Below are 25,459 nucleotides of genomic sequence, written 5' to 3'. Positions count from 1 at the left end.
GGTGGCCTGACTACCCAAACAATTGATATGCAAATTTCTGTGTCATGTTTGTTCACTTACCCCTATTCTTAGCTATGAAAACTATAAAATGGAAATAAAATCTCCTCTACTTAAACTCATATTGGCATTGGTATGATCTTTCCAGAGAATTTCTGCACCATCTCTGGAGGTCCTAGTGAGATTATTCTTCACCATGACCCCTGCTGGTCAGGAAGCGATGCTGCTTTGCATAGAAATATGTATATGACTCACAGCCCAAAGGCTACAGAATGACTTCTGTCCCAAACAGTCTATATTCAGAAAAGTTATGTCTTTGTGTCTGTTCTGCAGCACCAAAACAATGGGACATTTATTGTAGGGAACACTAAAAATGGCTAAAATTATAGACCAGGAAAAATACAGCATTCTCCTTTCTTACAATTATCAAATGGGGCTGGGGGGATGGCTTAGTGGTTAAGGCATTTGAATGCAAAGCCAAAGGACTCAGGTTTGATTCCCCAGGACCCACGTAAGCCAGATGCACAAGGGGGCGCATGTGTCTGGAGTTTGTTTGCCCTTGGCTGGAGGCAGTGGAGTGCCCATTCTCTCTCTCTCTCTCTCTGTCTCTTTCTCTTTGTCTCTTTCTCTCTGTCAAATAAAAAAAATTAAAAATTTAAAAATTTAAAAAATATATAAAATGACAAGATCAGGGAGCTGCCTCTGGAGGGAAACACACACACACACACACACACACACACACACACACACACACACACATACACACACACACACACACACAAATCATGGCCAGTCAAGAGGGCATCTGCCTAACTGAGCTGCACCTTCCCAGGAAGGAAAGGCAGGGCATTAGGGTTCACTGGGTCTTTTAGGAGAGAGCAATCACTAATAGATTGCCAGTGGGAGGGCACGGAAGGGGGAAAAAAGGGAATCAACTGATTCCCTTGCTCTCGGGTAGCCCACCAGTCCCTAAATCCCCACAAGCGGCCTTCTTAGCCATAGTCCCAGCCTCAGGATACTCCCATACTTACTGCAGGAAAGGGGACCCAGGCCAGCATAGTTCCACTTGCCTCACAGCACAGTAGTGATCCCTTTGCTAACCCCGCCCACACGTGATATAAGGCCGGCTCTGCACTCCAGCCTGTGTGTGCTGAGGCTCGATCTGTGCATCTCCCCACTGCGTGCAGCGCCCATCTGCCCATATGAGCTCAGCCTGCTCCACCCACATGCTGGCTTGCTACTCTGGCCACCCACCCACACGCGCACTCAGGCCCATTCCACCTGCCCATGCACGAGCTCAGGCTCGCTCTGCCCATCTGCCCATGCAAGCTCAGGTCCAATGCCGTGTCTGCCCACCGCGTGAGTGAGCTCAGGCAGTGCCGGCCGTCCACCCATCTGCCCACCACGAGCGAGCTGAGGCCACTCTGGCTGCCCATCCACGCATAAGCTCAGGCCCATTCACATGCAAACGTGCGTGCTCTTGCCTGTACCACCTGCCCACACCAAGCTCAGGCTTGTTCTGCCATTCTCTTTGCAAGACCAGGCCAGCTTTGTCATCTACCCCTCCGCCTGTGTGAGCTTAGCCCCAACCCCCCATCTGCCTGCCGCACACGCAGGAGCTCTGGCTGATCTGATCACCCACGCATGAGCTCAGGACCGCTCTTCCTGCCCACCCACATGGGAGCTCAGGACTATTCTGTCCATCTGTTTGCCTGCATGCCAGCTCAGGCCTGCTATCCCAAGAGGCACCATTCCTCCCCCACCATCTAGACCACAGTCCTACTCACCCTGCCCATACAAGGTGATGGGCAGAACACAGGACAAAAGAAATAACATGAAAAGTCAAATGCAAGTAAATCCAGTCAGATCATCCAGTATTACAATAAATGTTTCTAATCAAAACGTAGAAGAGATATTAGGATCAGAACATCAAAATGAAGCTATGAGCAATGCAACCATGACCAACCAACTGGTAGAACTTGCAGAAAGCAACAAAGGACTGATAATTGTGTGGATACTGACATTACTACACTAGACCTAATAGGTAAGAAGATGGAAGGAGTTCAAAGAGAGTTAAGAGATATGAAGGAGAGTGAAAAAAAGAGGACATCAAAAATCAGCTGGTGATGCTAAATGAAGACATAAAGGAATACAAGGATGGATTCCAAGAAGCATCAAGAAAATTAGAAAATGATGTAAAAAAGGAACTTGACAGAGGGATGGAAACTATACATAGAAAAGTAGTACAAAATGCAAACCTAATTGAACAAGCCCCAAACACTTTAGAAGCTCTAAAGAATAGGGTCAGCCATGTAGAGGATAGAAACTCAGATCTGAAAGACAAGGTAGAAGAAACAGTTCAAAGTTCAAAAGTTTCAATAAGTTCAAAAATTTCTGTGAACAGAACATGAGGGAATTGTGGAATACCCTTAAACATCCTAAAATCTGGATCAAGGGAATACCAGAAGGGGAATAATTTCAGACCAAAGGCATGGAGAACAGGAACCCTCATCCACTATTGGTGGGAATGTAAGATGGTACAACCACTTTGGAAAGGAATATGGAGACTCCTTAAAAAACTGACTATAGAGTTACCAACAGACCCAGTTATTCCCTTACTGGGCATGTACCCTAAAACCTCCAAGCCTCAGTCCTGAGAGATTTGCTAAACCATGTTTATAGCGGCTCGATTCATAATAGTTAAGAGCTGGAATCAACCCAGATATCCATCACTAGATGAATGGATAACTAAGATGTGGTATATCTGCATGATGGAATTTTACACAGCAGTAAGAAAAAAATGACACAATGAAATTTGAAGAAAAATGGTTGGACCTGGAACAGATCATTCTCAGTGAACTCACCCAATCACAGAAAGATAATCGCTGCATAGTCTCACTCATCTACAGCACCTAACCTGAATCTACCCAAGATGCCGAAATACCCAGCAAGCATCTCGAGAACTGGACAATAGGGTAGGTAGGGAGGGAGGGAAGGGCAAGGGAGGGGCAAAGGACTCAAATATGGACTCAAACAGCAATGGTACCATAAAATTCTATATCCTAAATGGCAGACTAAGTGATTGAAACTTCACCAGGCCCTTAGAGGGAAGACCAGGGTCATGATACACAGAGACATTTTCTCCTACCTGTATGTGAGGGCTAACTCCACAAAGAAGGACTCATATACCCCAACAGGGAGGGGCCAGAGGGAGGGGGAAGGACAGGGAGGAGGCTAACAATGGTACCAACTTGACTGTATTCACTGAGTACAAAACTAATTTTTACAAAAAGAGTTCAATAAAAAATAAACAAACAAACCAAGAAAAAAACCTCAACTACAGTCAGACCAGATACTTCAAGGCCAGAGATCAGATAGCCCCCCCCCCCACACACACACACAGCTGCCTCCTAACACACTCTCTAGTGATGAGGTACTGGCTGGCGGTACTTAAAATTGAATAAACCCAAGGTCACAAAAAAGGAGGTTAGAGGGAGATAATGCTGTCTGGGATATTGGAGAATTCCATCACTCCAGAACCTGACACCGAAGAAAAAGTTAAACAATAAGAAAAGACACACCATGATAAAATTCTCACTACAAGGTTTTACAAAGGCCTCTGAACTAATCAAATACAAATGAAAGTAACTCAAGCCACAAACCCATAACTAACCTGAAGAGGCAAGGAGGGAAAGAAAGCTCCTTCACACTAGCAAAGAAGGGTTGTGATGTCTTGCTGTGTTCCCCAGAGACATAAGATCAATCAGGAATAACTAAATTCTGGGGCCTGTTCCAGGCAAATGCTAGAAACCTGGAGAAGCTCATTTGTCTTGCTCTCATATGTTGCAGCTTGGGCCACTCTCTAAAGCAAGGAGAAAATGGGGAATGACACATGAACAGGCACCTGCCATTACAATGTGTCACTTAATATTTTCCCTGAAGGGCCTAATCTACATGGTGGCCAGGTGGCCCTAAAATATGAAGAGAAAACTGTCTCACAGTTATCATTATTGGATAGGGACACAAGGCACAAAACTCTCTGGGCTTATGACACCCCCATGAAATTCCCTGATGGCTCTGGTTTCTTGGATTTCCTGTCTTGCAGAGCCAGGAGGATCTATAGACACAGGGAATCTCAGGGTACTTGCCCAAATATGATGATGGGTGAGTCCCAAATTGCTGAAGACAGGTGGGGACTTTTCATAAAAACTTTGTAACTGTTTTTTTTTTAATTTATTTTTATTTATTTATTTGAGAGAGACGGACACAGACAGAGACGCAGAGAGAGAGAGATAGAGAGAGAGAGAGAGAGAATGGGCACGCCAGGGCTTCCAGCCACTGCAAACGAACTCCAGACGCATGCGCCCCCTTGTACATCTGGCTAACGTGGGTCCTGGGGAATCAAGCCTCGAACCGGGGTCCTTAGGCTTCAGAGGCAAGCGCTTAACCGCTAAGCCATCTCTCCAGCCCCTTTGTAACTGTTTTAAGTTTGCTTTATCTTTCTATGCTTTTATAAAATTGGTAACAGACAAGAGCCCCAAGGTTTCTGTTTAGATTCAGAAGTACTCAATACTGAGTTTGTCTAAAGTTTTCTAATAATGTTCTAATCTGCTTTCATATTTTTAAAACATATATTTCAAAACACTGATAAAAAAGTTTCCAAAACTTAACAAATGATAAAATATATATGTATATTATGAATAAATAATATAAATCAACTCTTGCCTACTTTTTTATAACAGATTATTTCAAAGAGCCTTTTAAAAACAGTACAAAAAACACATACATGGTCATATTAAAAATTCCTATGATAAGGACGATAAAAATTTTACTAATATGTGTAATAAAATAAACTAGGTAAAAAGATAAATTAAAAAACTTTAAATGTCAAATATTAAATATTTGGTAAGAAGACTGTTACAAGATGATTACAAATATATTTTTTAGGGTCAAATGAGAGGAAAGCATTTATTTATCTAACCAACAAAGATCAAGAATGAGTCTTAAGACTTTCATGTGATTTTATAACAATCTGTAAAAGCAATATGAATTGAAATAAGGATTCTAAACTGAATCTTAGGTGGATGATAATAACCCAGAAAGTTCAAGCAATTTAGCACAAATGAGTTTTTCTACATACTAGAATGTGACTTTATATAACCAATTCTTAAAACAAAAATTCTTTATATATAATTTAAAACAACTGAAACTTGAAAGATTTTAATGAAGCTCAGTGGCAAAATCTAGGTTAAATTAGTCTTGGTTCTCATGTGACCTTTTTTTTCTGTTTTTTTTTGTTTTGTTTTTATTTTAGAGGTAGGGTCTCACCCTAGCCCAGGCTAACCTGGAATTCACTCTGTATCCTCAGGGTGGCCTCAAACTCACGATAATCCTCCTACCTCTGCCTCCCAAGTGCTGTGATTAAAGGCGTGTGCCATCATGCCCAGCCCTGATTACACATATTATAAGATAAAATATAGATAAAGATTGAATAAACTTAAACTTAAGACTTTAAAACAGAGTTGATTAACTTAAATCTTAAAATGCTTAATCAGATTGCAGATGACTTGATACCAAGATAACTATTAACCTAAGAGCTTATATCAAACTAATAAAAATGGCCCTATCTGGTTACAAAATATTATGATATTCAGGTTGTAAATTTACAACTTTTACTTACTGATGTTAATCTGGTCATAATAATAATTATAAAGTTATAAAAGACTGGCTTTAAAATGCTCAATAAGTTAGCTATGCTCCTTTATTTGTCAAACTATTTTTATTTAATTCTCTTATAAGGTTATTATTTGTTTTTGTTTTTGGTTTTAGTGGTAGGGTCTCACTCTAACCCAGGCTTACCTGGAATTCACTCTGTAGTTTCAGGGTGGCCTCAAACTCATGGTGATCCTCCTACTCTGCCTCCAGAGTGCTGGGATTAAAGGTGTGACTCACCACATGTAGTTTATAATATTATTACATCTAAAACTCACTGTAACTTTAAGATGGTTCCTGTCTTGTTCATTCTGTTTTACTGGGTGATGCAGCCCCTCCATCGAGAACAAACAGCTGCTCTGGGAGAGGTCACAAGAGAGATTCCCAGAAGATGCTCCAGAAGATTACGGCCAGGTGGCCCTACTTCCTCCTTCCTTGTACCCCCACCCCCTTTTTACCCCCTTATTGCCCTACCTGCTGACTGATTATAAAAAGGCTAAAAAATCCAACATTAAACGAGACCTTGACAAAACCTCCGCTTGGTCTCCTTCTTCTTTTCTGCCCGTTCTTTCAGGTTGCAGCCCTCCTCGACCACCCCGCGTAATATTGGCCCCACAGGTCGGGGGCAAGACAGGATTATGATCCTGGTATATTAGTTAATAAAGAGCTGAAATAAAAATTTAAGACATTTAACATGAAAATTCATGATTTGATGTTTGCTTTGCTGGGTTCCAGTCTTGCTTTCAGCTAATTTTTCCTTGCTACACACCCATTTATCTCTGTTGGGATGAAAATGATTATTTTGTGTCGATATATGTAGGAAATATTTAACTTTTCATTTTACAGGGCTCACAGTTAAGAGATGGTCTTGAGTTTCAGATGAGACTTTGGATTTAGAGCAGTGTTGGAATTGGTCAAAACTATGGGAACTTTAAGTTGGACTCAATGAATTTTATATTATGAGATAGTTACATAGTCTATGGGGGGGTCGGTGGTGGAATGAGATGGAATAAATGTAAAATAACCTCCATAAATTAAGTTTAACAGTCAATTTTCAGTTGTTGACAACGTTCTGGTAGGTTGTGGAACCTATATGAGTTAGAGTATTGTATTGCACTAGGAAGTACGTCACTGGGGGTACAATGGGGGTAAGCCTTGAGGTGTTAAAAGTTTATCCCAGCTTGCCCTCTTGGTCTCTACTTGCTCCATGCTTATTTAGTGGTGTGACACTGGTTTCCTGCTCTTGCCATGCTTTCCCAACCACAATGGTCTCTAAACTCCTGAAGTATAAGCTTAATTTTGCCCTTTTCCTTCTATAAGTTTCCTCTTGTTGGGTGTTTTGTCTCAACAATGAGAAAGTCACTGATAAAATCATACAACATTTTCTTCATGGAATGTGTGAGGTCCTGGGTTCTATCCCTAGCCTGGTTAAATACACAAAGTAGATAAAAGAATACCAATAAAAACCTCCATAAAACGGCCTGCTGTCTTATAAATTCTTAACGTTGGATAATGATATACTAATCATATAGGTTTAGCTTCCATTACTTCAAAGGAAATTCCCTAAAAGGATTACAAGTGTTCTGAAACTAAGTCTATAAGATTTCATTATATTGTGTTGGTTAGGTTTTAGACAATGATAATAATTAATTACAGTGCCATCATCCTTAGTAATTTTTTTCTTTTGATTTTAGATGTCTTTGCTTTCCCTCTCTTTCATTCTCTCCCCCCCCTCTGTGTGTGTGTGTGTGTTTGCCTAGGATAACATATATAAATTAAAAGAAAGCATTACAATAATGCCTTTTCATCATTCAGCCAAACTTCTACCCATAATTAAAGACCCAACAGGCAAAATGCTTTGTTTGTGTGGCCCGTTCTAAAACTATACACACAGCATGAACTATCCCTTACTATGTCTTTCAACAATACCCAATACCCTGCATATATCTGTGTCCTAATATATATAATGTACTAAAATTTTCTGTTTATATCTCTTGAATATATTTTAAACCTTTTTAAGTTACAGTCTCCCTTATTGCATTAATGTATCTCATATCACGGTTACTAACAGAGTTACCAGCACTTTCATACATGGTGACATCACAATTCATCTCACTATTGACATCATCAACCCTGCACAGTCTCTCAAACCAATCAGGAAAAACAGTCTCAGTCTCACTTGGTGGCCAGGCTTAAAAGGAGCTGGTCTTACACAGACTCCTGGTTACAAGTTCCACCAGTGTCCTGCTTTGAAAAAAAATGCTGAACTGACTAGAGCCATCACCTGACATTCTTTCAGGAAGCAGAATATCTACTTTGGACTTTTTACATCATCTCAGTTCCAGATCCATCCGTTTCCACATCCATCTCAGTTCTGACATCTTCACCTGTGTTCAGTCTCCTCTCAAGAGTGAATATCAACCATCTTTGGACACAGCTGATGTGATCTCACAAGCTCCCCTGGACTGTCCAGATACTCTGATTTTGAACTGCTACTTTTTACCATGAACTCGTAAATTTAGACAAGATCTATTCAACTAGAAATTGAGATCAGGATAGGATGGTTTGCTCAATTATTTTATTCCACACTGGATGAAATATATTAAGTCATCATTTGGCAGATTCTACCCACTATTCACCAAGAACTTTCAAATCCTTTCTTTCTGAGTCTGTTTATGAAAATATTTTATCATCAAGGAGGTGGTTTAAAGTTTTTCCATGTTATAAAGGAAATTGTTATATATAATTTCAATGTATACTGCCTTTTATAGTAGATTTTGGCATGGTAGCATGATATTTTATAAGTATAAAAATATAATTAGTGAAGAAACCCTTTTTGACTTTGTAAGTTTATATTATGTTTTTATGATAAATTAATCATATAGCTAAATATTGAAGGGTCACTTGTCTGGTAAATATATACAAATACTTGTTATATTATTTTATGTTTTGTTTAATAGAGTATCAACTATTAAACATTCAGCTTTTGGCTTCACCCTAGTGTCATGTAATCCTGAGTGTTCTGGTTTGTTCTTACCCTTTATTCTTCTCCCTCCATCCTCTCTGTTCCACAGCCCCATGTAAGCAAAATGTGAGTGCATAGGCATCCTTCCATCCTGTCTAAGCAATGACAGACTAAGATAAAAGAATACTAATCACCCATCCAAACCCTAACTTAACATAGGCTTGCCAGAAATAATTGACCAATGCATTGTACAATAGTGATCCTTAGGCAAGATGTGACTTCCATTCAGTATGACATGAAGTTTAAAGGGTAACTGACAAATCTATGATTGACCTAGAGGCCTGCTCCACAGAATGGAATACATGCATGGTATGGTACTGAAAACTAGATGAAAAGCCCATGACTATGGAGAATGTTTGCTCTAGGAAGGATCTACTATTGTTATATGGCTAAATAGTTATGTTGGAAAACTGTCTCCTTGGTATTTATATCTATATCTAGAAATCAGTTCTATCAGCCTCACCAAACAGAAAAACTTTTGTTTTATTTATTTATTATTATTATTATTATTATTATTATTATTATTATTATTATTATTGGTTTTACGGGGTAAGGTTTCACTCTAGCTCAGGCTGACCTGGATTTTACTATGTAGTGTCAGGGTGGCCTCGAACTAATGGTGATCCTCCTACCTCTGCCTCCTGAGTGCTGAGATTAAAGGCGTGTCCCACCATGCCTGGCTACTTTTATTTTTTTAATGCAGTAGTGGGTGGTCAATTCAGAGAATCATAGCAGCTAAAGTGGTGAAAAAAAATTAGTGACTGATTAGTACACAGCCTTTAATGAGACATATATGTCATTTCCTTTATGGCTTAGAGACCATTATGGGAGATGGAAATGAAAGAATGTAATAATTGGAGGATCTGGACGAGTGTTGTAGAACTTTGACATCTGAAATTAACAAGGCCATGAGATCTGAAATATGTTGGTTACATGCTTAAGACATGCACGAAATGGTTCGCAGTCAACATTCTGTTATAAATAGGGGAGGGGATTTGCAATGAATTGATCATAGGCAAATATTGATCATCAACTTGATAGGACTTAGTGTCTTTCAAGCTTTGGCTATGACAAATGAAGCTATTGTAATAATTGTGCAGAAATCTTATTGCGGACATATGCTTTGATTTTTCTGGAGTGAAATGCATTTATTATGTTATATACATATGCCTGATATTTTGGGAAAAATGGCTCAATGTTTTCCCTAGTGGTCATTTAATTTTACATTCCTATCAGGAGTATGTGAGATTTCCAATTGTTCCGCAGCTTTGTGATAAGTTAACATGACCAGTATTTAAATTTTATGCATACTAATCTGTGTCTGGCATATTCTATAGTGTTTGGCATTGAATTTCTCATGTATATCTTTATTTTTTTGTAGTTACACATGTTGTAAACAAGCCACCTATCATTTTTGTGATTTACAAATATCTGTTCCTCAACCTCATGTGCAAACACCTACTAGCATGAATACACATACATTCTTCACTGGGCATAGTGGTGCGTTCATTTAAGATTTGAACTTAAGAAGCAGAGGCAGAAGTATTGCCATGAGTTTGAGATGAGCCTGAGTTACTGTTAGATTCTGTCTAAAAATATGTTAAAACAAACAACAAATGTAAAATCACAGACAATTAAATTTAAAAAAATATGGGCTGGGAGATGTTTCAGTGGTTAATAGTACTGGTTTGCAAAGCTTGCCACCCTGGGTTCAATTCTCCTGTACCCACATAAAGCCAGATGAACAAAGCTGCACATGCATCTGCATGCTTATACCCTATTTATGCTAGAAAATAAGTTTTAAAAAGTACCAACCAAATAGAATTAAAATGTTTTAAAAGATGCAGAAACCCATCTTTCCCTGAGATTTGAATGATGCGTTGATTGGACACTGCCTCTTCATCTGCTGCTTCTGAGTCTTTTTTTTTTCTATCTTTATTTCTTTCTTCCTTCCTTCCTTTCTTTCTCTTTGTTCTTTTTTTTTTTATTTTCTGATAGATTTCACTCTTCTGCGTTTTTTCCCTCTAAGATTTTATACACATTGTTGACTATGTATGTAATTTTGATCATAATGCCTTTACACTACTTTCTTTTGACGTCTCCTTCCCACTTCCTTCCACTGAACCTCTTCTTCCTTATTAGTACCTCTTTTACATTGTTGCCTTTTTCCTTATGGTTGTGTCTAAGTATATGTGTCTCCATGTGACCTGATGAATTTAATTAGGGTTGCCTGCATAAGCATAGGTGGGGGATTATTGACTAGACCACGTAGAACCTACCAGTTGCTACACATTAATAAAAATATTTCTGGCACCCCCAGCAACTAGTAACTTTCAATAACTCCACAGTGGTAAATTTGGAGCTCATTTCTTCCTCCACTTTGTATGATAAAATAGTCATGGGTTTAAAGTTGTTCAGGTCTTGTGCAAATTATTTAAAACAGTCTCTATGTGCTCTTGAATGCAGTGGCCTTGTCATATCCAAAAAACAGCATCCACAGCACTCCTCCTCATCCTCTAACAATTGCATTCTCCCCTCCCTCCTTGGAATTGAACCTGAGGCTTGCAGGGGGTTTTGAACATATGCATCCTGTTTAGCACTAGACATTTCAAAATCAGGTAATGTCAGCATTATAATGCATGTTGAGCCTCCTCAGGAGTCTGTTCAAAGAAGTTACTCTAATTAAAGGTTTGAGCAGCACTTGTATATGCACTTATATGCTTTATCTATTGAAAAATTTTTCACCAGCATTGTGCAGTTTTACCATATATATCCTGTACATAGTTTGTTAAAGGTATACCTCAATATTTAACTTTTGTAGCAGTTTAATATAGTACATATCTGACTTTTGTTTGTGCATTTTTAATAAACGTACATAAAATATGATTGGTTTTGTGTGGCAATCATGCATCTAGAGATCTTGATGAATGCATTTAATAATGCTTAAAATATTTTTTACTTCAAATTTTATAAATATGCAAATCTGTTATTTATTTATTTGAGAGCAACAAGAGAGAAAGAGGCAGAGAGATAGAAAGAGAATTGGTGTGTCAGGGCCTCTAGCCACTACAAACTAACTTCAGATGCATGCGCCACCTTATGTATCTGGTTTCCTTGGGTCCTGGGGAATTGGGTCTCAAACTAGGGTCCTTAGGCTTCATAGGCAAGCGCTCAACTGCTAAGCCATCTCTTCAGCCCCTCATTTTTTGAAATTTTTCTATGAAGTCTTGTCATATGCAAGTAAGGAGAGATTTATTTTCTCCTGGTTTCAAGCATGCATTATCATTTTATTACCTTAGTGTTATGGATAGAGCTTTTAATATGTTGTTAGAGAACAGTTTTTTACCTTATTCCTGATTTTAAAGAGATAGTGTTAACTGCATATTCTCATAGATGCTCCTTATTAAGTTTATAACCTTATAATAATCTACTAACAATTTGCTGAAAAAGTTTTAATGGAGGCCAGGGATGGTGACTCATGCCTTTAATCACAACACTTTGGAGGCAAAGTAAGAGGATTGCCATGAGGTTGAGGCCAGCCTGAAACTACACAGTGATTTCCAGGGCAAATTGGCCTATGGAGAAAACTACCTTGTGGGTTCCTGGGTCCTCTGGGGCCTGGCCATGGTCCCCCCCCCTCCCGCCTGAAGGTACCCAGGCAACCCGGGGTGGGTGAGCACACGATGAGAGAAACACTCCTGGGAGATAGTTGAAAATCTCCCTCAGTTTATTTTCAGTGAAATGGGTTTATAAGCATCTGAGGGTGGAGGGGAGAACCCTAAGGGGATGTGATGTGACGTACCAAATTCATTTCTGATGCCCAATTAGCATTTGGGGACAATCATTCTAGCACATAAGCAATGGCAGGGGGGAGGATGTCAAGTGATCTAGGGTCTCAGGACTGTGTGAAGGCTGTTTGCTGGCTGATAAGGAGTTTCCTAGGCAACTGGCCAAAGGTCACAGGGCTATGGGCAGAGCTTAAGTTGAGGTGATCTAGGCTTGGAGAGGAAGTGCCCTCCCATAGCCTAGGGGTCCTTAGCTGTGCCTGGAAGCTCAGGCCCCTCTCCTAAAGTCTTCAGCCTGTGCCTGGCAGTGCCCGACACTACCTCAAAAATAAAGAAAAAAAATGTTTTATAACAAAGGTTATCCCATTTATCTGGTGCTAACTTCACTCTCCACTCTCCGTTGGAGAATCTGCCTCTCTTTTTCAGATGGACGCAGATCCTAAGGACAGAACTAGCCCTTCCTGCCTCAAAAGGGCCTCAGCTGAAACCAAGAGTAATTGGGGAAATGAGGAAGAGAGCTGCTTTCTGGGTGAACCTGGTACCAGCACAAGGGTGAAGCAGATAGACACAGAGAACACTCAACTCCTACCAAACCAGATATTCAGAGCACAGAGGCTCCCAAGACCTCATCACTGACATAGACCTAAACTGAACCCAACATGGCTCAGGGAAATTTGTGGAAAAGGGGACGGAAAGATTGTTTGAGCCACAAGTTGGATCATTATGCACAGAGACATTGACTCTTATCCATAACTGATGGCTAACTCCACAATGCAAGACCCACATTCCTCAACACGGAGGGTTCCTGCGGAGGGAGGTGGGACAGGGAGGAGGTTAACGATGGTACCAACATGACTGTATACATACTGTGTACATAACTAATAATAATGTTTTAATGTGAATAGACTTAAAGTTTCCCAAATGATTGTTTTTAAGATTCATTTTTTCATTAGACACACACACACACACACACACACATACACACACACACACACACACACACACACACGGAGAGAATGGGCAAGCCAGGGCCACTAGCCACTGCAAATGAACTCCAGATGCATGCACCACCATGTGCATCTGGCTTATGTGGGAGAACTTGAGAATCAAACCTGGGTCCTTAGGCTTTGCAGGCATGTGCTTTAATTGCTAGTTCATCTCTCCAGCCCCTTGCCAAATAATTTTGATGCATGAATTACAAATATTATATGTAATAATGGAATATATCTATTACCTGTAAAAGCACCATTATTGTCCATTCTTTTAACTTATTTTGTATCAAAATAACATGAGCCAGGAGATATATTGCAATATGAATGTACTCTGTGACTTCTAATAATGGACCTTATTGAAATATGTAGGGTGAGCTCTGTTGGAAATGTATAAAATCATAATTTTATCTATGGGTATGATTCCACTTATGTATACATAAAATAAAACGTATAGAATTAGTTGTCATCAACACCTATTCAAATCAACCTCTTTCTTCCATCAGGAATATATGAAACAATGCAGTACAGAAAGTCAGTGTAGGCATGGTGGTGTACACCAATAATCCCAGCACTGAGGAGACAGAAGCAGGATACCTGTGAGTTCTTGTCAACTTTATTGTTTAGGAGAGACACTGGGAAATATGGCTCCCCAGTTAAACATGCTTACTTGTAAGTCCTGCTGGACTGGGTTCAATTTGCAAGCAGCTCATGAAAGCCAGATGCAAAATGATGCAAAAGTTTCTGATGTTTGTTTGAAGCTGCATGAGAGATTGGCATGCCCCCCCAACACACACACACACACACACACACACACACACACACATGCACACACACGCGAGCACACACACACACAGTTTCAGCCAGCTTCGCATTGATGGCAGAAAACATCTGACCAAGACCTGCTTGTGGGAAGAAAGGGTTTATTTTGGATTGCAGACACAGGAGGAAGCTTCATAATGGCATTATTATCATGAAGTATTTCAATCAGACAATGTGTATACAAAAAAAAGGAAAGAGGTATTATAGCATTGTTCCATGCATATATTAAGACATTTCTGATTTTGTTTTTATAAAGTCTGTGGATATGCCAGCTTCTCCCCCCAAATTTACATTATAAATTTTAGTCCAGGTAGGAAACAAATTCCTTCAATTCCCCCAAATACATCAAAAATTTCCCTGGAAAGACCTAGAAAACTCCCACAGTATCCAGGGAATCAGTGAGAAAGGCAGGCACTGCAGTTCCCCAGATTTCTCCTCTTCCTATTTTCAACAGAAGATAGCTGCTTCCCACTGTTATTTTTCTCATCCATTCAATTTAATAAAAATGCCCATTACTGTTACACACCCCCCCACACACATTCCTCAAGTATTGTGGGGTGAGAAACAAACCTCCATATCTGGAACTTAAGTTATAGGTCCCCGGGAGACAGGGAACAGGAGCCATCTCTGTGTTTGTGGTAGAGCTTCCTTCCTCGCTATATCCTGTAGCAACTGTGTGCCCACTGTCTGCTGGCAACTGCTCATAGCCAACTACTGATCCTCTATGAAGCAGTTCCTCGCTGATAACCCAAGGACATTTCCCAGGGTAGGTGACACTGGCATCAGTTCCTTTGACAGGGAGGGCTCTAATCTACAGATGCAGGTATCCTCAGATGCACAAGTCATTCTTGAGTTTCATGCCACATTCTTGCCCGCAGAGGAATTGAAAAAGGGATAGAAGAGCATGAAGCTGGCGCTGCTTGCTGAAGAATTGAACTATAAGGACAGGGCCAAGGACTGCAAGGTCCAAGGCTGGGCTGGAAATGAATGTGAGCCAGGGCATGGGACAGGACCAAATCATGCTGGCTCAGGGTGAAAGCCACCAAACTGATGGAAAGTACATGGCAAAGTCAAGGCTCAGAGGTAGCAGCAGCATACAGCTTTGGCAATTTTATGTGTTCATTTGGCCCTTCTCACTACAACTAGATAGTAGCTTCCATAAAAATACATATTTTTATACTTTTTAAAATTCTTCTAAAGTCCCTCTTCCCACAGATTTTATAAACACCAGGTCTAAAACAAATGAATCTTTTAAAATTACTGATTCTTATAGGAAGCATAATACCTAGTAGGGTACATTCTCAAAATATCTTCTTTTTCTCCACAATGATATGCTTCTGATCTTTTGTTCTTAGGTATGAATTGAAGAATTATCTTTATTTCCTGTTTTAGCATTATTTATTTATGAGAGAGAGAGAGAGAGAGAGAGAGAGAGAGAGAGAGAGAGAGAGAGAGAATGTGTGCAACAGGGCCTCTACTCACCTTAAATGAATTCCAGATGCATGCACCACCATGTGCATCTGGTTTACCTGGGTACTGCAGAATTGAACCTGTGCTTTAGATTTTCCAAGCAAGTGCCATAACCGCTAAACCATCTCTCTAGCCCAAGAATCATCTTTTAATTTTACTCAAAGAATGCTTCTGGGCTTCTTATTACAAGTACATAGCTTCTATAGATCAGTTAGGGCAGAAATAAGCTCTTTATAACATTTATTTTTGTAATCTCTCAATTCATCTATATCATTTATTTCTTATTGAAATTTTGCAATTTTCTTCATTCCAGATGTGCACATCTTTTTCTTTAAGATTTATTTTTAGGTACTTCCTATATTTGGTGGGAAGGAAATTAGAGTCCTTTTCTTCCCAATTTATCCTAACTCTAAATAAATCTATTTCCTTTACCAAATTGTTTCCTAAGTTCTTTTAAGATGCAGAGAAACTATGATGGAATGTTTTATGAACATAAGTGAGGCAGAACAGTAGAGGTGAGACTGAAGTCCAGAATGTTTTACACAAAAGCTCATAATAAACTCATGAGACAAGGCAGTTGTCAAAGAGGAAGGCTAGAAACACCCTGGTGGAGACCTACTAGAATTGACGAGTGTCTCTGGTGAAGACACACTCCATAGTGTCTGAAGTTGACCTGTGACTTATTATAACACAAAAATGCACATATTTAGGTGAATATTTAAGGTGTTAATGATACATGCAATTTCAGAAGTTATATATGCAGCTACATGTAACAGGTTGAGCATGTGTACTATGCAAATGACCCCAAAGTCTATGTGACATGAAAGCTCCCAGCTTTTGTACATTTGCCGTTGGAGCTACTAAACATGCTCTCTTCTCTAGCCTGCTTCCACCCTTCTTGCAAATGTGCTATTTTTTTCTTCTTAAATTATTTTTCTTTTTTGTTTGTTATGGACATACTCAGTGTATAAACAGCACATGTTGGTACCATCCTTACCCTCATCCCTGCTCCTCCCTCCAAAGGGACCCTCCTCATTGGGGATCCTGGTTATCCCCAGTGGGGATTGTGTGTCATACATTGTAGGAGGAGCCATTAGTTATGGGGAAGAAGCAATGTCTCTGTGCATAATGTCCTAATTTGTGGCTCTAACAATATTTCCACCCCTTCTTCTGCTATATTCCCTGAACTGCAAAAGTACTATTTTGATAATATACCGTCAGTTCTGCAACAACTGTGTCCCCCTTCTTCCTGGACACAGGAACCTGGAACACCTTTGGAGGTGCCCCAAATTCCCATATAAGTACCCAGTAACAATAGTTTCGGTAATTCCTCCAGCAGAAGCAAACTTGTTGATTACCAATCTTTATAGGTGGACTAGGGATGGGTCTTAGGTCCTGGGAGGTTTTTTTTGTTCCCTGACCTTTGTGTGTCAGGTTCTACAAATGGACACTGATCATTTGGCAAGGGAATAGGCTTCTGACTGTGACTGAGTTTTTTGTTAGTAGTGCTCTAGTTGTTCAGTTTTGTGATTTGGAGAACCCCTCTGTAGTGTCGTGGCTTGGACTTTGATTTGTTTTCTGCTCTTGGTGCCCACTGAAACACTTGAACCCTTTCTCTTTCAAGTAACTAAATACAAATAAAATATTTAAAAACATTTTAAAAGCTTAAAGCACTCTGGTAACATGTAGAGGCACTTGCATGGTTTGTGGGCTTTATTGCATATGAAATGGAAGTATAGATATGATATCAAAGTTGAGAAATTTGCTATGGGGAAGATAAAATTTTCAATCAACATTAATTCATTGTTACTGAAAATTACATTTTCTTAGATTAGATATTTCATCTAATGTATATTCATTATGAAGTTATTAAGATAAAATCATCAATATTCTCTAAAGTCAGTTTTAAATTAGGAGTCTATATTCACTGGAACATTGAAGTACATATTTATGTTTGTAACAGAAAATGATCAGATTATATACATAACATAATGCTGTGTACATAAGTCTAAGATGTAACTTATGATAATACCATTAGAAATTTGTGAATTTTTTATGGTTTTCAGATATCTAGATTTATCCATACATATAATGGTTTATATAGAAGATATCACTATGTTATCAAATAGCATTATATTTAAAAATGTAAAGAAAACATTTTGGATTTTCCACACATGAGATGCATTATATTTTTCATTAATATACAATGTTTCCATCTATAAGACACCCATAATTTTTCTGGACTATAGCTACAAATTTATATGACACTACACATCAAAGTTTAAACATCCACAAAAATTTTAGAGTTTTATGATGTTATTAATGTGCCACAGCCTAGCCTTGCATTTGTTATGTAGCCAAGTTGGCCTTGAACTCTTGAACCTCCTGCTACTGCCTCCCAAGTGCTGGGATTGCAGGTGTGAGAAAATCTTTTTGATCTTCAAGAAAGGTAATGGAGTTCTCTTAAAGCTCTGATAGTGCTCCACCACCACCACCACCACCAAAAAACCAAAACAAAACAACAAAACAAAACAACACTTGTTTGCCCATTTGATCTTCAATAGTTACTCTTGGTACTGGTTCAAATAACATTTTCATAGAGATAACATCAAGAGAAATTTGAGGTTGTAACTTTTGTTTTTGTTTTAACTTTTTTTTCACTCTAGCCCTCGCTGACCTGAAACTTGCTCTGTAGTGCCAGGATTGCCTTGAACTCACAGCGATCCTCCTACCTCTGCCTCCTGAGTGCTGGGATTTAAAAGTGTGTGCCACCACGCCCAGCAGTAAGAATTTTGATACTTGTGGATATGATGAACTAAACTAAACTTGAGTTTTTTAAACTATTTAGCCCCAGCTGGGAAATCCTCTGCCTCCACTTCCATAGTGCTGGTATTAGTGCCACCATGACCCGCTGATGCTTTTTTAAAATACTTACGTCCACGAATGTTCAAGTAACAAGTTGGATTTTTGAGTACAGGTTGGGTCAGGGAGTAGTTTAGGCGCTGCTGGGGGAGTTAGAAAGGCAGGAGCAGAATTTAGTGCCAGGGGCACAGAGAACACTTCTGAAGAGCGTGGCCACCATTGCCGGGTGAGTGCTGTCCATGTGCATCAGCGGTGGCTTTGCTGGGACTTTGGAGGAGGAAGGTGCCTGCGCTCTGCTCCCTGTGCTTAGACTGAGGAGGCAAATGGAAGCACTACGTCTTCCTGCCAGAGGGTAGGGAAGGTGAAAAGGCTGGTTTGCTCTTTAGTAGAATGCTGTTTTTTCTGTGGAAAAAGCAGCTTGCTTAACTGTGGAGAGAAGTTCATTGTTTTAACTTGGGATGTCAAGCTGGCAGTAAGCCAAGTTGCAATCTCCTTTTCCCTTTGAGTTGGATAGGCTCAATACATAATTCTTTTTGAATATCAAATTCATAATTTACACTCTAGTTCAAAGCCTAATTCACACATTTCACAGTGGTGCTGATTGTAATAACCACTATTGGGGAAGAATCCCATATACCTACCTGTTGCCATGCCAATGGGATATCTGATCTGGTGACATCTGAGCATGCTCTGTGGCTGTAGAACACCACTGTTGTGCAGACACTTGGCATATCAGGGGTGAGGGAGGGTTTTCTAGATTATGGGGGGGGAGGGTAAATTGGGATTTTTTTTTGGTTCCTTTTTTGGTGGGGTGTGGAGGTATAATAATCAGCTTATGCCCTAAAAAACAATAATATGTACACAGACCCCTGAAGTGTTGTGTGGGTATGGGTGTGTGCGAGCGTGTGTTTGTATACGTCTGGCAATTAAACTTTTGTCTTCTGGAAATTAGTGAATTTTTTTTTTTTCTCCAGAAGTATTTGTTTCAAGATTCGTAAATAAGAGCTCTACTTAGTCTGTTTACCTTGAACGTGTTGCGGCAAACCTTACACTTAATTCCCACAAGACTTAAGACTCGCCGGGTTAGGCAGCAGCCAAGTTCTCAATCCTTTGCCTTGACTCACCTGTTAGACTTCCTTTGTCAGCTCAACATTCCCCGCCTTCCTTGATTTGAGTCTGTGCTCTCTGATGTTCCCAGCAGGAAGGGTAAAGGAGGAGCCTGCTTCACTACTTTAGTCTAGCGGATGGGACATCCCTGTGTCCATGCTGCAGAGATCAGACACCACAGAGGGTTGGGCGTTAATACCTTAACAGTGCTGATCAGCAGCGTGCTAAGGAAGTTAAGTTTGAATGTAACCACTTTATTTAAAAAGGTTTTTTTTCTTTTTTCCTTTAACTTAAATGAAATGGAGATGAAGTGGACATGATTTTGTCAACCATGTTCGTAAATTACAGATGCAATATGCATTGGTAGACACTTAATTTTTACATATCCCAGTCAGTCTCTTGTGTGTCTCATAGGAAAAACAAAAACCTCCTGCTTTGCTTCTATTGAAGGACTTCCAGGACTGCGTGTCTGCCCCTGAGCTTGGTTTTAACTATATGTACCCTTTGCTTGTGTTTTGTCTTAAAGAATAAGGAAAAGAAACCCTTATTGTTGAGCATGTTGGCATTGTCCCCTTTATGTTTTTCTCTTTAGGGGACACAAGAAGCAAGTTATTCTTTTTCTGTATCTTTTTTCCTTTTGTAAACTTTTTGTTTTGTTTAAAAATGGCTTTATAAAAGGGCTTTTATAAACCCCCCAAAAAAGTTCAAAAATTTTTAAACCCAGAAAATTTAATTTTGCTCAATCTTTTCTTTATTTCAAGACAAAATTTTAAAAACAAAACTCAAATGATTTAAACACACATAACAGATATATTGTTTCTGATTTCTGGAATAATAACACCTTATAACAACCTAAGGATTATATGTAAAATACATTAGAAGTTTTATACTGTTACACAGCTCATTAAAAATGAATCTTATGGGGCTGAAGAGATGGCTTAGCCATTAAGCACTTGCCTGTGAAACCTAAGGACCACGGTTCGAGGCTTGATTCCCCAGGATCCAAGTAAGACAGATGCACAAAGTGGCACATGCATCTGGAGATCATTTTCAGTGGCTGGAGGCCCTGATGTGCCCATTATCTTTCTCTCTCTGTCTTTAGTTCTAAAATAAATAAATAAAATTAAACAAAAAAATTTAAAAATGAATCTTATAAGAAATATGTATATATATAATTAATCATAATGAAACAGTTCTCTATAAGGTTTATTTTTACATATGTTGATTGAACTTGAGGCCTTGTGCATGCTTAACAACAGGTGCTTTCCCACTGATCCATAACTGTATTCCATTGTCTATAAAGCATTTCAAAATTGGTCCTTCTTAAAATGTTGTACATGGGCTTGAGGATGCTCTCAACATGCATTTCTTTTCTAACATGGTGCTTGTGTCCTCAGATTTGGTGAAAATTTTGGTTATGTGGTGGAAGATCTTAATGAACAAATTCTTCCCTGTTGCTATCTCTAGTTGATCTGCCAACAATTTCTGAAATGGCCCTAAACATAATTTTTGCCCATTTGTACAACCACTTTGTGGCATTTCTTTGGAAAAACAGACAGTGGAAGTTCCAAATTTACTTCTTGTTTCCTGTGTTTCCTCACATAGGATGGTGCCATAGTATTCTGTTGTGTATCTTGAACTCCATAGAAATCAGATAAAACTTAGACAAATACAGAAATACATTCATCTAGTTGTCTTCCAAGAACTACCTCGAGCTATTTCACTAATGATTATATTTTATAAGCAGCTTTTCAAGAATGCACATGTGCAGAGGCCAACTCATTTGTTCAATGATGTCTCAACTTCAAAATCCTCCTTCCCCTGAACACAGAGAACATAATTCCCTCTGAAAAGAACTGTATACCCTTCTTCTATTTTTCACTTCTTGAAAGTTCTTCAAATAACAAGCAATCCTACTGCGGATACAAACTTTAAAATTTAGCTTCTGACCTTCCTGCTGGTCAAGAAAACACTTTCTCATAACAAAAGCCAAGTTTCATAGTATTATCTCCTCTTCAAGCTAATGCCAGACAATAGAATTCCTATGCATGGTATGTATAAACATGTTTGTGTCTATTTAATGCATTTTAGCTAGTAAACAGCAAATCCATTTTTTTTTTATTTTCTGTGTTTTCTCTTCAAATTATTTGACAAAAGCATGATCTGCTGTCTCTTAGACTTTCAGGTGTAATAAAAACCATGGAAAGGTCTCCCAGGGAAGCCATAGGTTACACATAAAGGTACAACTCTAATTTCCATCCTGCTTGCTGTTTTTTTTTTTGTGGCTTATCTTTTGTTTTAAGTATTGTTATGTATTTAAAAGCATTGCTCTAAACAATGATATCATGGTTTTCATCATGTGGTGAACTTTTACAAATGCTAATGTCTGAATTTACCCCATACTATATAAACTCAAATGTCCACCACTGAGAGCAAGGGCTCTTTACTTTTAAAAGCTCCTGCATGATTATAATGAGGTTAAACACAACATAGTTAAAAGAAGGTTTACAATATTTTAACTGATATTTACATATTGCATTTTTACTTCAGAAAGATTATTCAAACCTAAATCGCATGTTTTTACAACTTGTTACCTTAAAATTTGAGAAGGAGTGTTGGCAAAGTATATTTTTAAGTAATTTTAAGGACATATGGCTTTTTATAGTATTGATAGTCCAATGATAAGATATGGAAAATATCTTGATTTTAAAAAACTTCCTGTAGATTTACAATTCCATGAATAGGGTTGAAGAGATGGCTCAGTGATTGCTTATAAAGACTGGCAGACTGGCCTGGAGAGATGGCTTAGTGGTTAAGCGCTTGCCTGTGAAGCCTAAGGACCCCGGTTCGAGGCTTGGTTCCCCAGGTCCCACGTTAGCCAGATGCACAGGGGGCGCACGCATCTGGAGTTCGTTTGCAGAGGCTGGAAGCCCTGGCATGCCCATTCTCTCTCTCTCCCTCTATCTGTCTTTCTCTCTGTGTCTGTCGCTCTCAAATAAATAAATTAATTAATTAAAAATAAAAAGACTGACAGACTGAGTTTGATTCTCCAGTACCCATATAAACCAGATCCATAGAGTTGCACATGAGTCTTGAACTTGTTTGCAATGGCAGGAGACCTGTTATCTCTCTCTAATGAATAAATATTTAAAAATAGATAATTAAAATATCATGAACAAATTGACAGTTACATGTCAAAAAATATTTGTAATGTGTTCGTAGTAGAAAAGTGGCCTCTAGGTACTTACAAACTAATAACTATGAAGAGATAAAGAGACTGATTGATTTGCATAGCCAATTAATGGTAGTGTCTTCAAATAAGAAAAAATAAAATAAAACAAAAATGAGATCTCATTTTCATTTATTTTATTATTCATGGTTAAGATGAATTTTATACTGTGATAATCACAATGCTAGCAAGAAATGGAAGGAACAGGAACAATTGCTAAAACAAGAAGTGCCTCTTATAAGCCAAATTGCATACAGTCACAATATACATGTGGCGTAGTCAGCTTCATGTTGCTGTGATGAACCATCAACCTTCGCAGTCTATGAGAGGAAGAAGGGTTTTATTAAAGCTTACAGATTCAGAGGAAGTTCAATAATGCCATAAGAAGATGACTCCCTTTTACAGGTCCATGCAGGGAGTAATACCACTATTGGCAACATAAGAAAGCATACTCAAGGATTCCCAGGCAGAGCTCAGACATTCTGTTTATCTTAGGCTGGAATTTAGATCAATGCCCAAACCACATTCTTCCCCTAGCCCACAATAGATTCATAACCATCTCACAGTGTAAACTGTATTCATTCCAAATGCAAAGTTCCCCATAGTCTTTACCGACTTATGATAGTGCTAAAGTCTCAACTTTCATCTGAGATGTATGACTGTCTCTTAGGTGGGAGTCCTTTAAAATCAAAACAATTTATACATTTTCAACATATAAAGGCACAGACTAAACATTTTCAACTGCTATAAGACATAACAAGGTGAGACCAGACAAATTCAAACTCAATAACCATCAAACAAGCATTAAGCATCTGCACGTGATGTCCAATATCTTAAGCAGTGAGTGACAGTCTCTGGGTTCTCCAATTTGTCCCTTCATCTTGGCTGAATAGCCAGGGAAAATTTCTATTCCTATCCGACAGTGCTCCATGGTAGCCCTTGCCCTGCCCTGGTATGTCCAAAATATCTTTGGGTCTCCATACAAACCATGGTCTATCTTCCAGTGGCTTCACTGGTCTCTTTTATTAGGGCCATCTTTCCCTGTCTGAGGCTATATCTCAGCAGCAGCTTCTGCTACAGTGTGCAGTTCATGACCCATTTCACACATTTTTCATGTTTCTGAAATCAATACCAGATGTGCAAGACACAGCCAAATTCTTATTTTAGGGATGAAATAAATTGTGACCTTGAAGAGTAGGTTCCTTCATTTCAGTGAACTCCTTCCAAAAGAGTTTGCATTTTTACATTCAGTCTTTCCTCAAGCTTCCCTTCCATTGTTTCAATGTAAAGCAGTTGGGACATCCATAATCATGATACTATTTCCCTAACAATAGAAGCTTCAGTAACCAGTCTCAGTGCCCATAATTTTAAAGTTGCTTGAATTTTTCTAACTTTAAATATTAAATTTCTCAGTTACATATCTTTGTCCAAGCATATCTGTCTATTCCAAATTTATCCTTGATCACAGACTCTAGGCATGTGCAGCATAATGCAGACAGACCTTATGCCAATAGCCCAGTTCCAACAAAGTTCTTTGCTGTTTTTCCTTCCTCTGAATAAAATTCTCTGTGGATTGAGCATTTTCAGACAAGCATCTTAATTGCTGAGCGATCTCTCCATCCCTGCACTTAGCATTTTCAAATTCTGACCAGAATAGTCAATAAAAGTTGGTTTATGGCTCTGGATGCCATCTTCAGTTGTTGCAAGCACCAAGTCAATGGCTATTCCTTCAAAACAAAAGTTCCAAAAAACCGAAATCCACTTGGTCTGATTCATCATACAGCAACACCCCACACTCTGGTAGCAATTCTGCTTTAGTGAGCTTCAGGTTGCTGGGATTACCTGACAAGCCAGGTACAGGTTATTTGTGGAAGGGATTTATTGAAGCTTACAAATCCAGAGGAAGTTCTATAATGGTGGAAGAAGTTGGACCCCTTTACAGGTCCACACAGAGAGAAATACCATTCTCAGCACAACAAGCAAGTACACTCCTGGAACCACAGGCTGACTTCCAACACTCTTTATATCATAGGCTGGCATTTAGATCTGCTATCAAACACTCATTAGGACTGAACCTTATGATCTGCACACAGTGACACCTCCACCAGCCAGGCAGCTGTAAATTCAATAAGTTAGAATCTTTAATAAACTCCTGAATCTACTGGAGGACATCCTTTTATACTACTGCAATGTGTATTTGTATATGTATGGAACAATCTCATAAGAACAAACAAGTGTAATGAAATTTTCTTTTCATATATAAAATTATGATGTATGAGGTTAGCTGAATTGGAGCATTCCCATGACTGTACTGGCAGATAGTAAAAAATTTTATCAAAAATATTTTAATATCCATAATCATTTTTCAAAAAGTAAAAAGAGGGCAGCATATAGTTTGTTACAGGAGGAGAATATTTTCACTGATTGTAATTAAAACATTCCAGATATTTTGCAAAATTAT

General features: G+C 38.9%; 1 pseudogene; it reads right to left on the bottom strand.

Moving 5' to 3' along the window:
• Positions 1–14,915: 14,915 nt before the first annotated feature.
• Positions 14,916–15,236, bottom strand: LOC123456562 (annotated as a pseudogene).
• Between the last annotated feature and the right edge of the window lie 10,223 nt (positions 15,237–25,459).

The sequence above is a fragment of the Jaculus jaculus genome, chromosome X (genome assembly GCF_020740685.1).
Source record: "Jaculus jaculus isolate mJacJac1 chromosome X, mJacJac1.mat.Y.cur, whole genome shotgun sequence".
NCBI lineage: Eukaryota > Metazoa > Chordata > Mammalia > Rodentia > Dipodidae > Jaculus > Jaculus jaculus.
The sequence above is the reverse complement of the archived record's forward strand: the minus strand, read 5'-3'. Positions and strand labels throughout refer to the sequence as shown.